Raw genomic sequence first — 16,510 nt, 5'->3', positions numbered from 1 at the left:
GATTCTGTCGCCCCTTTTGGCTTTTTCGCCGGCTCTTCTTTACGAGAGTGGATGTCTGTATTTAGCGGAAAACATCATCCACCCCGATGACGGGATACGCGTCGGTGAAAAAGAAACGGCCGAACAGGCGAAGGAAAAACCACTTTTCGGGGTCTGTATGAGAATATTAAAAGACAAACCACTGACTCCCGTGTCCGCGAAGAATCGGTAAATGTATTATGGCGGTGCTTGGTAACGCGTTCGCTGCGAAGGAAAGGTGCTTCGTATGACGGAACCCAGTGTAAAACTGGGAAGGAACCCGGTGCAAAACCCGCACTGGAACCCAGCCAAAAACCTGGATCAGGACCCGTGCAAAACCCGGGTCGGAACCCAGTGTAATAAAAAGTCGTACGAACCCGAAGACACGCGAGCTTTCCGTATATCCCAGAGAAAAACCATTCGCGAGCACCCGGAGGAGATCCTCGGGCAAAGCGATCACGCGTAATCGTCGAACGAGGCTTCGACAGCGACGAAATATCTTCGCTTCCGGAAAGAATAAGAGTAAAGCACGAGCCAAGAGAAATCGCCCGTCGATTCTTCGCGTCTCGCGAAACGAGCAGCTATCTCACCGAAGATCCGGGCAATAATTTCTGGAAAATAGGAAAAATTCGCGCGAGAATTGCGAGGAGGAAGCGAGACACGAGGTACCGTTCGCGCTTTCGAAACAGCGATTCGATCCGGGAGCCGTTCGATCCATTTTTATCCGAGGTGTTCGGTATCGTCGCGGGAACCGGACGGGAATTTGGAAATGCAGCGGGAGGAGGCGCAGGTGGAAAACAATGGCGAGTCGGCCGAGTTCAAGGACAGTGATCGAGGAAAAAGTGTGCTCGACGGTGGAAAGCGACCGACGAAGGGGGCAGAGCTGAGCGAAGGGGACTCGCCATTGGCGTTCGCGGCGATCGCGCTCGTCGCGACGATGGCCCGTACAGGCATCGAGGAAGGAACGGGAGCAGGTGGAGGAGAGTGGGGTGGCAAAGCTCGGGCAGAGGATCAAGAAAAGACGAAGAAGGGGGCGGAAGAGGAGGCGGAGGAACAGAGCGGCGAAGTAGCTGGCCAGAAATAACTAATAAGACATTCACTCTAAGACGGGCGGCCAACCGGCCCGGACAAACGCGGTGCGTCTCGTATAACCTCGTAATCGGCACCTTATCACCCCTCATCAATACGATAACACCACACACCGTTCGTATCCGCGAGGTAACGGTGACGAGAAGCGTGACAACGGTACCGGGATTATCGCAATCGCGTTTATACGCACAGTGCCGTGGAAACCTACCCGCGTATCATTATCTCGTCTCTTGGTGTCCTAGTTTCTGCGAAGTGCCTGCTACTGATACTGCTGTAACCTCCTCTACTCCAGACTCTGTCCATTAAACGAAACGAACGTAACCATCCCGATCGAGGAAAAAAATAAAAAAAAGAATAAAAAAAGACAAAGATAGCGATAGCAAAAAGAGAAAATTGAAAATCGAGAGAAAAGAAGGAACACGGAAGGAGAAAAGAGAAAGAGAGAGGGAGAGAGAGAGATCGGGGCAAGGAAAAAGAGAGAGACTGGAGAGAGGGAAATTTCGGCCAAGTATATCACGTGTGATATCGTATTAGATCAAGTGCTGAGTGAATTTGATTCTCGTTCGTGTGCATCGCGGCGTTCGTTCCGTCTTCCGGGCAGAAGATGCCGCACGGCTGGTGCTCGCGAGAGAAACGACGAATCCGCGATTGGACGAGGCTCGGACGCGAGAGAGGATCTCTTTTCGCCGTCGCCATCGGCCGTCTAATTTTAAGTGTTAGATAATGCACACCGGTGCGCACCGGTGCGCTCCGTTACTAAAACGGTACAGCGCCGGCGATGCACACGCTCGCCCAGCGCGCACGCTCGTTCACGCGCTAGCATTGGCGTGGAAACGCTTGTTCGCGCGCCTCCGCCTTGCCCCGCGAGTCCGGGCGCGGCAAGAGAGCGAGAGAAGGAGAGTGAAACGGTGAAAGGTGCACGGTGGTGACGAGTTCTCGCGCTACGGCCCTGATTCCTTTAACGAATCCCACGGGAGATCGTCGCCGGGAAGCCTGGGAAATCTCGGGGATTTCGAATGTCTCGAAAGTCGGGCTCGCCTCGCACCCGAGGGGTTTCCATAGCCTTCCAAGTTTCGACTTTTCCAGCTAAGACCGTGTCCCTTGCCCCGGGCTGTTTATTATTTTACAACATTTCTCTCTCTCTCTCTCTCTCTCTCTCTCCGCTATCTCCACAGACGACTTATTAACGCCCTCTTTTTCGTCCGCGCGTATTCTCGTATCGGAGTTTCGACCAAGTCTTCGTCGCGAATAGAGATTCCGGGACCGAAAGAAACAACGAAAGAGAGAGAGAGAAAGTGAGAGACAAAACTCGTGGAACCTAGAGATTCTGAGAATCTTCTTATCACGGATCCGAGACACTCACTCTGACTGTTTTTCCTATCATCGCCGGCTCATCGGCGTCATCTCTCATCCGGGTGCCTCTGCCACAACTCTCGTTATTTCAACCCGCTAACAACCCTCTTTTCTCTCTATACATCTTGGCAACTCGACGACATCGCGATCCGCTCGATTTTTATTTATGCCCGGTGCGTGTGCGCTTAATCGCGATTTATCCTCGGTCGCAGACGCTTTTCACGCGCGACGGTCATTCTCTGGATTCTCCGTTTCTCGTCTTGTCTCTCTTTTCTTTCTCCGCGAACCCGATTTTTCCAGCGCTTTTCCCTCCATTTGACTCCTTTTCCCCCCGCTTTTGTGTCCATTATATTCTCTCTGATCCCTGTGCTCCCGGTCTCTGATTCTCTCTCTCTCTCTTTCTCTCACGCTCTCTCTCCTTCTCTCTCTCTCTCTCTCTAACCACCCGGTTTGCCTTCTCCGTTGCTCCGCGTTCGCGCAGCTTCTACTCCTTCTCCGCGTTTCTTGCGTCCCGTCCTTCGATCCCGCTATCTTCGTCTGTCTCTCCGTGCTCTAATATGGCCGGCCGGTGTCCAATTACTCGCTTCGTTCTCGCTACAGTTTTTCCGCGCTCTTCACGACCGCCGTGGCAACGAAGAAAAGATCCTCATCAAGCGTCGCGACGCGACGTTCCATTTTCCGCTTTTTCTTCCGCGCCGCGGCCGCCCCATTCATCCCGCCGCCCCCTCGTGCCACGTCCCTTCGACCACCCGCCTTTCTCTCCTGCCCCGACCGCTTTCCCCGACACCCCGTCCCTCCTCCTCGTCGTTCGAACGTTCGTCGTGCCTTTTTCCGAACGACCGTGCCGAAGATCACGCGAGACGGAATCGATCCGGCGTGCGATTTAAATTGGGAAACCGTGCCGATGCACGGCTCTCGGCGCCCACCGACGCCAAGCTAAAGGAAGAGAGAAAGAGAGAGAGAGAGGAAACGCGATTAAAAATATATGCCACGAGAGGGTGGAGGGTGGTGCAAGAGGATCGTCGTGGTTAGGAAAGCAAGGCGCGGTTAAAGTCGACGAAGAAACGGGGATGAGATTTTTCCCACGCGTCGGGTCTGCTACCGGTAGTTTCTCCGAGGAAACCGACGATTCTTGGATTACCTCTAATTCCATGCCAGTGATTTCCGCGTCGAGAACCATTCGATTAACGCAGCTGTAAACATTCGCGTATGACCGGCTCGAACCGGCAAGCTGTCCGATCCGGGATTTACTCGATCTACTTAAACCTCGTTTCCCGTCTGACCAAACAACGATACGGTCCACTCGGATCATCGCGCGAACACTGGATCTCGAGTTTATTTTTCCCGACCAATCTCCGACCTGTTCCTCGGCTGTCGAAATGGAGGTGTCTCCTCGAGGAGGGGGCTTCCGGTCGCGAAGAACGCGCGATCGTCACGGTTTCCCAATTTCCTCGCGTGCCGAATTCGCGGTTACGTGATCGTCGTCGAAACCGAGTTCACGCGACCAGTCGTTTAACGGTGGTGATTTGATTTGCAGCTGTCACAGCGCCGGATATTGGTGAACGACGAGTGCGACCACTTGGGGCCCCCATAGAGAGGGCCCCCAACCGGAAGAGGCCGCCGCAAGGCGGTCGATCTATCAGGTAAGCACACTGCTCATCTACCTTGCTTCTCGAAACGCTAACTTCTACTTTGCGCCTGCTTTTTCGGTCCATATCGGATCGGTTTGCTCGAGTGTGAATTAAAAATTCAACGTGAGTGGATCGCGGCTGAAGAAACATTTACCTAACGAAAATGGAATTTTGAGGAGCAGTTATTAGAATCCGACGATGGATTCCGGGCTCGCGATACTGTTTGCCGTGAAAATTCCATCCGTCGCCTATGATCGATGTCGTGAAAATTTCCGAGATTACCCGTGAGCCTCCGTTACGAGTCTAATCTCGCGTTAGATCCTTATCAAAGGTTCTTGGCCAAAGGAACGTCCGAAAGTTTGCCAGGATAGCGTTGAACCAGCTGCTTTCGTCTGGTTATTAATACGAGGCGAATAAATGATCCGCTCTAATCGATCATCGTCACAAAGACTCTAGATCCTCTAAAGTATCGAAATTCTCGCCGAGAAGTTATTCCTTCCGCACACGGTCGGAATATTTCCCCGAAATGGTCAATCGCTCGCCCGTTCTGGCGCACGATTAGACAATTTATCTCGAAAATTAAAATCTGCGCTCGAATAAATGCGGAACGCGGAATGTATCCGCGGGAAAGTCGATGAACTGACTGAAAGCGGTAAACGTCGAGTTAAAAAACATTATCGAAAAGCTGTGGACACGTCTACAGGCTGTAAAATTGTACCGGTAAAAACCGATGTTTTTCAAAGGGAATTCGATTATCGCGTGTTGAGAATATTTGCGTTCGAACGAACGCAGCAGCGACCGATAAACCGCTTTAGAGCGAAGTATGGCGATATTTTCCGCGCGTTTTAACGGACACCGAGCATTCGCGCGATGATTTTTCCAGCGAAATGATAATTTAGCCGAGTCACGCGTATCGATCCCCGGCACTTGTACGTGACAAACACGTTTCTTCGTTTAAAGCTCCATTTCCGCGCGGAGAACGAGGCGTGGTTACAGAGACGAATCCGCTTGAAATTTACAAAGCGTAACGTTCTCGAAATTCCGCTTCGAAAATCCGCGATTTAATCCGAAACGAAGAGGCCTCGATACGGCCGTTGAAAAATTTAAATTCGAAAAATCGGCCGTGTCCGTGGAGGGCTGAAATTTCGAAGTTCGAGTTTGGTCACGGGAAAATGGAGATTCGTCGTTTAAAGCGTTCGATTCGGAATTGATTCGCCAACTCGGTTCTATTTGCGAGCGTTTATCGCGCTATTCGAGGCGCGGCGAGAATCGAGCTCGATTCAAGACGGAAGTTTAAAACCCGAGGCACCGTAACGCGCCGTTTCGAAACGGGAAACGTTCGATTCGCGGAACGCTGCACGGTCCCTTTCTTATTTACCACGGTGGCCGTTCGAGCGAAATGAGTAGCTAACTAATTCCCACTCGCGCTTTAAGCTCCCCTTTCCTACTCCGCGCCCTCGGCGCGGAATAACTCTAATTACTTCTTTTCACCGCGGCACGTTCGAATCCCGTGGTCGGGTGGAACTGTAATTCCCAGCGACTCGACGACGGGGTCCCTTCGTTTGTGAAAAAGTGCGCCGAGGTAGACCATGAAATGATTTTACGTCGGCGTTGCTTCTCCGCGAATCAACGAGCCGCTGTTTCGGACGCCGGGGGGAAAAAGCTCGATGCGAGACGAAGTCGCGCGGCAATTTTTCTTCGTCATCCGGCCGGACGGGACTCGAAGCGAACATAGAGCAAAGGAAACGGAGCGAGAACACGGGAGAAGAAGAGAAAAAGGGAGAAAAATTGGGAAAACGAGGCTCCGGAGAGCGTTGAATCTGAAAGTCGCCATTAACGAAACAGCTTGACAAAAAGCGCGAGCGAAAAGTTGCGCTTCGAGCGGAACTACCCTCGGAATTAGCGCAGTTAGACGTGCCACGTTTCATTTTACTAATTAATGTCCGTTTTTTACGAGACCACGTTCGTCCCGGCACTCCTGACACGAGTGCAAATTCCAACTCGCAACGACGGGTCCCTTTGCTTTCGCCCTCTCCTTTGAAATTCGCGCGACGGGAAAGGGTGGACGAAGAAAAAAGGACAGCGCTGCGAAATAACTGTCGTCGTTTAGAACCGTTTGTTTCGCGGAAATTTTTACAAGGATCTATCTATCTAATGCGTCTATCGCAGACATTGCGCGAGGTACCAGGTCGGGGTGTAAGTTCACGGGGGGTTGTGTTTCAAAGACAAACATCATCCGGTCGACAGGAATCTGCAATTCGAATTTAAGCAATGACGTACATTCGTTACCCGTGACCGGGTCGGGGGTGGTTTATATCGGAGCCGTTCGCTCTTCGCTAAGAATAAATTCTGAACTGATAATCGGAACGATACGTGAAAAGTCGCGGTGCGATCGGCGCGCCATTCTCGCCAAGATAAATTCCGACGCGTTTGCATTATCCTCAAAATTAGATTTCGACTCCATCGTCTCGATATTGCCTTCTTTCTCCTCCTTCGAGGTTGCGTTTCGATCGTTTGGATCGTTTGTACGGGAGATTGCAACCCTCTTTAAATTACGTTTCACGGATTCGCGAGACGAATCTTTCAAATTCGACGCCAGGCGTTTATTCGCTGTTCACTCGTTTAGAAACGGCACATCCGGTTTCGCCCCGTCGACGAACGGAATTTTATAACGCCAACGAAGATGTACGACGTTTGAAATACACAGAGCCTGCAATACCGGACTTCGATTCGATAGGACGAATAATGGAATCTCCGATTTTATTGTCACGAGAATCGCGACGGTCTTCTGGGTTATTCTCGACGTGGAATATTAACGAAGGATAACGCGTAAAAATTCATCGTCCGTGCGACATCGATCACCCGTTACGTCGCGTGTCCTTGCTACCCCCTAAATCTTTGTCCGCCAGAGAAATATTAGATTGATCCACGACAAGGCAGAAGTCGGTACCGAGAGAAAAATAGATTCCTTGTATTCAGTACCCGCGGTGGACATGTGCGACGCATTCGTACAAATGGAAATCCATTTTTCATCAAGGGAAACACACCCGCTTTCCCGTCGATGAATCTTCGACTGCTCCCACCGCAGCTCGGTCTGGCCGTAATATTTTCGGTATTACCCGGACCGCATGAAAAATTCCTTCCACGTTTAATTTCCCTAGCTCCCCGAGGAAATCCAACCGTGGCGAACAACGGCGTTGCTTTACCGAGTCGTTGACTACTCTCAAACGATTACTCTTTAATTAGCTCGCGCTCGATAACGGGGGTGGTTCCGCACCGCGAGCTCTCATGGCGGCGAAACGAGCGTTCGTGGAAATAATTTCGAGGCTCGTTCCGATTATTACGCGACTATCGTGGTTCATCCTCGCGCAGAACGATGCGAGAAATTCGCAACGAGCTGGGAATTGGTCGTCGTACAGCGAGGGGTTAATAATCGCGACGAGTTAACTCGCGATCAACGTTGAACGGATCAAAGGACGAAAGCTTCGACGAAACCATTTAATAATCGCATCTTTACCGATAAAAGTACTCCCTTCTTCGATCGTCAACGATATCTCTGTCGAGCTGCCTTTTTCGACTTCTAACGAACTTGGGGGGTTGCTCTTTTCGGATACGAGCCCGGTCATCGATCTCGTCTCCCTTGGCAGTTTGCGGGACTTTTAGCTGATCGAGAGGGCCTAGAGATGGACCCTGATGTAGCGGGAACCGGAAGAGGAAGCGGACGCCGTGATAAATCTGCGGGAAGCGGAGCGCGGGACGGAAGTGGCGATCAGAAGTCGCACGCGGGAGAAGGAAGGTCGAACACGTGGGCGGGGGTTGACTTTCAAATTCCTTCGTTGCCCACCATCCCTGGAAAACGCGGCCTTTGTGATGGAAATCCGAGTACTTACGCCGCTACTAGGATTACATAAATGTCGCAGTTTCTTTCGTTTCAAAGGAAGGACCACCCCGAGGAGGAGAGGGTTGCATCCAAACCGAGGTCGAAGAATAGGAGTCGAGCCAACGGTACTTGGCATCGTCTCTCTCGCGGATACCGACGTCGTAGATATACCGTGCGGGAAGTCGTGTGGGATACACCGTGGGAACCTGTGTATCACCGGAAGTAACGCTCGTTCGATGGCAAACGATGAACGAAATAGAAATTTTTTCCGACTATCGACGATCGATTTCATCGGAACGATCGCACGATACCGGGAGGATCGTTCGTCGGACAGGAACGATGGACGAAATAGAAATTTGGCCGAGTACCGTCCATCGATTTCCACGAGATAAAGTACAGGAGATAGAAGAGAGTCGTAATTCTCCGTGACCATCGACTAGACAAAAGTGGCGATGGAAATTTGACTGGCAAGTCTCGTTGCAATCGATATACGATGATCCCGCTGTCGTTATCGCGGCGACACAATGACATTTTTATACTCGTTTTATAAAATATCGCGCTCGTTTCGCGTCCCCTTTGTTCCAGCGTTAAATACGATTTTAACGTGATCCAATCGGGACAACTAAAATCGTTACCCGTCATTTATACCGTTTAATTTCACTTCGCGTGGCTTTACATCAATTTCACCGATTGCGCGGTTGTTTGCTTCGTTTTATCTCTAAGTTGGCCAGCATAAACCGTTAACAAACACGGTTAATTAGCTTTATCACCGGTCGTTGCAGCGCCGGCGTATCTTTTTCCGCGCAGAATTTTCGACGCTGAAATTGCTCGTTTAACGCGCATCTCATTTACACCGTCGATGCGTCGCTTCCTTTCGATCTATTCATTTTTCCTACCTGTAATATTTAATATCAATCGCTGCCGCGTTCGTCATTCGCGTCGTTTAATTAACCAAAAACACTTGGCTCTGTACAGCGAGTGAAAATGAATTATTTCAATCGGGGGAATAATTAAACGTAGTAAAGCGTGTATCGGGCTCTCGATCGTTGCGAACAAACAAGTTGGAACGAAGCAGCGTTAAAAACAGGCTTGCATAACGCGGAACGTGATCGGATGCATGAAAGAAACAGGGGATGAAGGGGACAAATGTAAACGCGCGAGGCGAACGGAGCCAAATATCCGCTTCTAATAATACCCGCTGATTATCTCGATTTTTTGCAGCCGCGCGAGTGAAAAGTTGCTCTTCTTTCTCGTACGGCGTTTATTACGTGCCTAGCTGCACTTTGTACCTCGTTAGTTTACGATGCACCCTTTCAGTCGGCCAACCCCGCGTCGTTTGCGGTGCTCTCACGCGTGCAATGCCACCGGAGAGCAGAAAAAAGGTGGAAAGAAAGAAGACGGGTGTAGAAGGAACAAGAAGCAAAGCGTTAAAAGAGCACTAAAGCGGCGAATACAGCGAGAGCTTATCCACTCGTCCCCTGTCGTTCGAGTGATCCAATTTTCGGCTAGTTGGCCGATTTCAAGCTAGTCCTGTGCGCCGTTAAACACGGATTTAGTCTCGAGAAACGTGTCGCGCCAATTGGCTTCGCGTGCACCAATGAAGAAGCGTCTCCTCGACGACTCGTGGCCACCACCGGACCGAGGAAAAGATTCGTGGCTCGAAATCCGAAATTAAACGGCGAACCTTGGCCACGTACACGAGCATCGACCTTGCTACCCTCAAAGCTCTTGAAACTGGCGCGTGTGTACGCGGGCAAATTCCAGGGAAACGACACGCGTTTGCCGTGGTCACGCGAAATAAGTCGCGACTGCCAATCACGCGGCAAAACTGTGCGAAACCGAGGGCGCAAATTGCATTAGCGGCGGAGCAGAATGCAAATGGCCGTGGCGTTGGTAAATTTAACGATTATCCGCTGTTACAATTCAACCGTGCCACGGATTCGATCGCGGACAAGCGACATGGCACCTCTAGAATGAATTGCCCGGGGCTAAGTTGGCATTACAACGCGATACAACTAACGATAGGGTCACGATCGTTAGCCAGACTCGTTTATATATACGGGGGCGCAATTTTTTTCCCCCGGCCTGAACTGCACGGTTCACCCTCGTTTCTAGCCCAACGACGGTTAATAGCTGATAAAAAGCTACGAGAGAGAACAGGCATGAAACGACGTGAATTTCGAGGATATCGTTCCTTCGGATCGCGCTAATGGTTCATCTCGATAGCGGTTCGATGGAAAAAATGAAGATAAAACCGATGGGGTAAAAATCCGTTTCAATTTACGGTACGCTTTGCCTCCTTCGCGATTCTCTTTTCTCTGATCTTCTCGCAAATCACAGAGAGAATATTCAGAAAGCGAGTCTCGTATCACCGCGACGCGCTTCGTCCGCCCCATTATTCTCCTAAAACCGCGGCGAGTCGCCAATTAGTGTAAGGGTTAATTGGTCAATTGGGACAATGGATTAACCGATTAACGCAGAGCTCGCGGCGTATCGGGACGCGGTAGCATCGCGATTTCCCATCGCAGGAACACACCACCGAAATTACGTTTGCATCGCGAAATCGTTTTAAATCTTTTAACCCCCCCGGCAATCCGGATCGGGAAGTCTATGGAAACTTGGCTAGGAGAATAACGCGGCCAATTGCTTTCCATTCTCATCGACCGATTTTACTCTCCCTCTCTCTCTCTCTCTCTTTCTCTCTCCCGAGTTAATTTTCTCCGCATAATTCTCCCGTTACGCGCGGCCCGTTCCCGCAACTTTTGCTAAAAGCGAACTGCAACTATCGGCACTCCGAATAAAGGTAATTTCCACGCGGAACTTATTCCCGCGAGCTACTTTCGAAATTTTGACCGAGTCCCGTAGAAAGACGCTGAAAGCGCGAAATCGATAGGGTGGCGCAGCGTTAAGAAGCAGAGGAATTACGTTATTAAACCGCGATACAAAAGAGCGGTATAATCGTCCCGTCGAGATAACGTGGCGTCGGTCGACGTCTCTATTCGTCCTCACGTGAACCGGTAACAAGAGCCTGGCTTCCGTTCGTCTCCCATTCTCCGCGATATCGCGATAAAGCAAGTATCCATCCACGTTATTCTTTGAGACTCGCGCCACATCCTCGGCTACCACGAGAGTTTTCATAAAAATGCATCGGAATAATAGACTGTCGTTTCGTACAAAGCGTACCTTCGCTTAACGCGATTCCACCAAAGAATCGGGGCTGTCTTTTACTATTTTCATGGAACACTCCGCGGCTTACCCCTTTGAACGCGTCTCCAGCCAAGGGCGGTGGTTCGTCGTTGACATGTCGTAGGAATTCCTCTTTCTACTCGCTTCTCGACGTTCCGTTAGGGCATAACTGATAATTAATCGAGAATAAAGATCGTCGGTCTGTTTGCGAAATCTCGTGAAACAGGCAACGAGCCTAGAGCGTAACCCGGGCCGACGGTCGCGACGCGTATCGGCAATTGCTGCAGGCTCGAAGCTTTCCGAGCCACGCGTTATTACCTCGCATTAGGATCCCTCGACCTGGGTAGAGAGAAGGCAACGAAGTATGCACGTTCCCCGGTAATTTATCGCTCCGGTACAAATGTATATTAATGCGCCGACAACGTTCGAACAGAGGAACCGTGGAGGAACGCGCGGGATATAAATTAGAATAAATAGTGCGTGTACAACTAGCGCCACGGGCGCGCTAAGTTATTCGGCGGGAGTCTCTCGGCGCCTCGGTGAATTTTTCAACGCGAACACCACGTGACGCGGCGTCGAGCTGAATACAGATTTTTCTTTCGAAACTCGGAACGCGCGTTCGAACGATTTTCGACGTCGGTGATGAAGGGAAAAAGCGAACGCTGTCTAATTAGATTCCGGCGTAATAAAGAGGGAAAAGAGTCCGCTCGTCAGAGACGTCTCGTAGAACGACAGAAAGGATGTCGTTACGTAGTTCGCTTATGCGGTATGCAAATCTATCGAGTTCTTGCATCGACGATAACGAAACGTCTACGCGTGTCTGCGCCAGCAACGAGACAGATACACGTACCGTTCGATATCGGCTGTGCCCACCGCGTTTGCAACCCCCTTTTGCAAATGGACGTTGCAGTGACCGCTGAAAGGGCTGCACGATACGGAAACGAAGCGGAAACGGAGCAGAAACGCGACTCGAGAATACTCCTGTTCGCCTTTTAATTCGACTACGAGATGGAGAATACTCGAACGAGATCAATCGCATCGCTAATGGAGAACCCGATTTGTCTCGGGGCGAAGAAAGACCTCCGTGAAGCGAATCGATAAAAACAAAAGGGTCAACGGCGCAGCATGGAAAATGGTGGGAAGCAACGTCTTTGTCGTCGGTTATTGTCCCCGCTACCCTTTCTTCCTTCTCGGCCCCTCATCGGCGCAAAGAAAAAGATTTCATTTTATTCGAGACCGCCTGCAGCCCCGAGGTGGATCGCGAATGAGGTGGCCCCGTCCAATTAAGTGCAGCCCTGTTCCGTAATTTCGTCGGAATAAAACGCGGGAACTTCTTACGATATTGTATTCCTGATCTACGCCGGCGCGTTAATTAAGATTAACAATGCGAAGCACGATGATTATCTCTTTGTTGACTCGGCATAGTTCTGATTCTGGCAGTGCTGTATTGTCGAGCACCAACCTACGACCCACTTTTCTCGGGGCTGAATAAAGAGCGGCTGCATAATGGCATCGAATTAATTGAAAAACTCCGAGGTGATGTGCTCCCGAGTCAAATATAAATCGAGATTCGCATATCTTGGCTGAAAACTTTCTACGCCTAAACCGGGGGTTCGAGCCGCGCCGAAAGTCACCAGACGACGACTGGAAAATTAAAATGGTCGCGAGCAATCGACGTTTCGAACCCGGTCGACTCGTCTCCGTACCCTTTCGATCCGCTCGTTCAAGTATTTACATAGCGCGCAATTAACAGCCGGTCGATGGAAGAGAAATATTAGAATTCCAAAGAACAGGAGCAGCGAGCCAGGGAAACCCGAGCTCTGCCCGGCGATTCCTACGATTACAGGGAAGAACGTTCGATTAATCGGGTGCATTTACGAACCGAGGCGTCGCGGCTTTCGTTGCGAAATTAATTAACTATCCGTCATATAATCCAATTAAAAAGCCATTTAAAAGTTCCTCGAGGAGAACACGGAATCGCAAGTTTCAAGAAATTTTTAATTGACTTCTCGAGCCGGTCCGTGGCATTAATTAAATCCCATGCTCACGGTATCTCCGCATCGGGCGAAGCTTACGTCCGGTAACCGGCTCGCGATCGACGTTTCTCGTCGTACTTCACCTCGCGAATGGAAGAGCAGGTAGCCACGTGAGATAGGAAAAGTTAGTTTCGCGGACTTTTATCACCGAGCTGTTTAACGTTGTTTCGTGGATCAGCCTTGAGAGACTGTCGAGTACAAAGGGCGGCTTATAGATTATACGGTTAGGAGACGGGGCCATCTATATAGACGCCATATTACTTCGGAATATCCGCAACTTTTGTCACCCATTGTCTGAAATTTCAAGTTCGAGCTCGCGATGATTTTCGCGGAAATTATACGCGGAAGTTACGAGGTGCCATTGTTGGAAACTCATCGACATCGGGTACGTCGAACAACGTCGATATTGAAACATCTCCCTGTAATTAAACGCTCCAAGTTGGGACGAGTTCTATTTAGCGGGGACAGGGGAAAAGGTAAAAAGGAATGCATAAAAGGTAGAAACGGAAGGGATGTCGTTCGTCCATCCATGCGATCGATCTCGATCTTCGCCACTGTCCGTTAGAGTACGCATTCGGATTACGAGATAAATCATCCGATTTCTTCCTTTCTCTGTTCGCCGAACACGAAAACGAAAACGGAAACGAAGCATCGAAGAACGGGAGAACGCGGAAGTCTCGCGAGCTCGAAACACCGAGTCCCCCGCCGCCCCCGAGGAGGCATAAATTTTTCGTCTACAAGGCTGTTTCGCCGGGAAAACTCGGATAAATCCGGATACTCGAATCGGGAACACCGCTGGTGAAATATCGCCGGTACCCTGACGCGAATTCTAATTACGCATTACGAACTGCTCCTTAACAAACACCGACCGCGTTCCCGTTGTCTCGGCCAACCGAAGCGAAATTATCTGCGCCGAAGTGCAAATACCCCGGACGACCGGCTGGCAGAGCCCCGCGATTTTTCCTCCTATTTATTCGACCCTTTGGAAAAAGGACGAACAAACATCGTTGAACCGTTGCCAACGGAAAAACGAAGCTCTAACGCGATAAGCAACGCGGCCAAAGAAGCCTTAAATCTACCCGTTTTGTTATTGCGACGCGATCGTCGTGGTCAGAGAAAGGAGGCGCAGCTCGCAAATCTTCGTTCCACGTGTATACGCTTGCCTCGTCCTAACGCGATAGCGCTTTTCCCTTTTTTCCCCTTTTCCTCCCTTTCGTGGTTCCGGGGATGCGCAACACGCGTGCAAGCACGATTTCCGCCAGCTCGCGGAAGAATAGAGGGAAATGCCCAGGAAAGAAGAAAATAGGGAGCAGAGGGTACTACGAGGGAAAGCAAAAAGAAGCTGCCTAGAATTTTTATATTAACGCCGCGATTTTGGAGCGCTGACGCGCAAAACGCTATGACGTGCTTTAAAATATTGCTCAACCTCCGTTATCAACCAGCCGAAAAAAAGGAAGGAAAAATAAAACGGGGGAGGGAAAAAAAATGGGAAAAAAGGAGAAAGAAAGGATGGGGAAAAACGAGAGGTAGTGACTCTTATTGTAGCTACATCGAGGCCACACGTTGCCACGGGACGAAGCTGAAAAAATTGTCGGACCGACACGTAAATCAACGCTGCTGCTGCTTTTCGACCATTGTTTCACCACGGACGCTTTTGTCAAATTTCAGTTTTTTATCGCGCGAGTAAGTCGGGGGACCGTTGAAAATATTTCGGAATTATTCATCGGAAAGGGACGAGTGACGCGATAAATAACAAGGAAGAAAGTACTATCGCGGTTGTATATCCCGTGGAAGATTTCTGCACCGACCGTTTCCGGCTGATCGTGCCGCAGCGCCGAATTAAGCTGCGCCCCGACGACCCTGTTACACCGCCCTGCCACATTTTTCTCCGCAGGTATCGTTTCCGTTCCGCTCTTCCACGATACTTTCATTAGAAAACATGCCGCGCTCGCAGCCATTAAATCACTCGCCTTAGCCAACAGCGGAAGCAAAAAGAAATCGCGACCGGAACAAGCACAGACCGCCAACCACGCGAGTTCTCGGACGAGTTTCGTTAGCGAGGAAAAGCAATCGGCAAGGTGTCTCTCCGATACGGATCGCGAATACCTGTTTCGACGAATATTCGTCAAGTCCAAGACTGTTCGCGAAAGGGTATACGCGAAATCTCCCGCCTCGTTTAGTTTGGTCTGTGTGTCTGACACCGGTGTCGTCAGTCGTAATAGAAAGGGATAGTTCGGGAAGACACGTCACTATCCATCACCCTATACTGTCACTGACGCTGCACATTCCTAAGGAGCAAATGAAAACTGACTTTGCACCGTGACGATACAGGTGGAGCGGAAAAGGCACTCTAACCTTCGAAATTCAGCATGTACAGGTCGGACCCAAGTGACGGAGGGATTCGAAAAAATGTGGGGACGACGAAGAAACGATGTGTGTTTAGGGATAGGATTTTTTAACCGAATCAAATATTTTGTGTGACAGGAACAAGAGCAGAGATCGTACGAACGAGTTCTCGCCAAAGTATCGAGGCCAGTGTACTGGATTGAAACACCCCCGAGTCGCGCGACGATAATGTGCCACGCCTTGGGCGTTTCGACCGGTCAGAGTCCAGTTTTCCCAGAGGTAAAAGGACCTTCTGCTCTCGAACGCCAGGGAAAAGCTTTCCCATCTCTCCGAAAGCTCGATGCGTTCGCATGAAGGAAAACTAGCAACTCGTGTCAATCGTATCCCCGTGGAAACTGCGAGACCATTTTCCCGTTTTCCGAACCGGCCCTGTATCGACCGCGGGTTCTGGTAATTTTAATATCGAAGTCGCCGAGGAATCCAATCCGCGGGGATGAAAATCTGCGAGCCAGAACAGCGAGATGTACAGGATTGCCTGGACTGCGAACGAAAAAGCTTGATGTGGTTATTCGAACGAAATTTGTCGTAAAAGGTAGCAATTGTGGGAACGGAATGGTTCCAGCGAAACTTTTCAACGCAATTACGAGACTCGACTGTGCCATGAGAATATGAACACGCAGTTCGTGACTGTCGTTCTATCGTGTCCTCGAGCACGCTCGTTCGCAATTTTAGACACCCGCGACGTGCCTCTCCGTGCTAACTCTGCGGTCGTAAAAGAAGTCGCTGCGTACCGTTTAGCGTTTCATCCCGTGCAGCAACGGCGCAACTTCAACGGGAGATTAGGGGAAGAAGCACGTGGGGATGAAACGGGAGCGCGAAGCTGGAAGAAGCCGTGACGAGAGTGAAAGATGGAGCATGTCGCGATGTCCGTCGACGAAAGTTGACGGATAATCGAGAAATCGAACGGAAGA

General features: G+C 50.4%; 1 protein-coding gene across 5 annotated transcripts in view; it reads left to right on the top strand.

Annotated features, from left to right (window-relative positions):
• Window positions 1–1,061: 1,061 nt before the first annotated feature.
• tn (tripartite motif containing protein thin) overlaps window positions 1,062–16,510 on the top strand; it is a 44,544-nt gene continuing 29,095 nt past the window's right edge. For 2 of the 5 annotated variants that reach the window (XM_017911197.1, XM_017911191.1), the window contains exons 1-2: window positions 1,062–1,154; window positions 3,998–4,103. The gene's annotated coding sequence lies outside the window, so the exon portion shown is untranslated. Of the gene's footprint in view, window positions 1,155–1,188; window positions 1,237–1,574; window positions 1,616–2,321; window positions 2,403–3,997; window positions 4,104–16,510 lie in introns of those variants that run through there. The other 3 variants (XM_017911194.1, XM_017911193.1, XM_017911192.1) reach the window with 3 other exon arrangements.

This window comes from Eufriesea mexicana, unplaced genomic scaffold, assembly GCF_001483705.2.
Source record: "Eufriesea mexicana isolate 0111107269 unplaced genomic scaffold, ASM148370v2 scaffold124, whole genome shotgun sequence".
Classification (NCBI taxonomy): Eukaryota; Metazoa; Arthropoda; class Insecta; order Hymenoptera; family Apidae; genus Eufriesea; species Eufriesea mexicana.
This window is presented reverse-complemented; position numbering and strand designations above follow the sequence as displayed.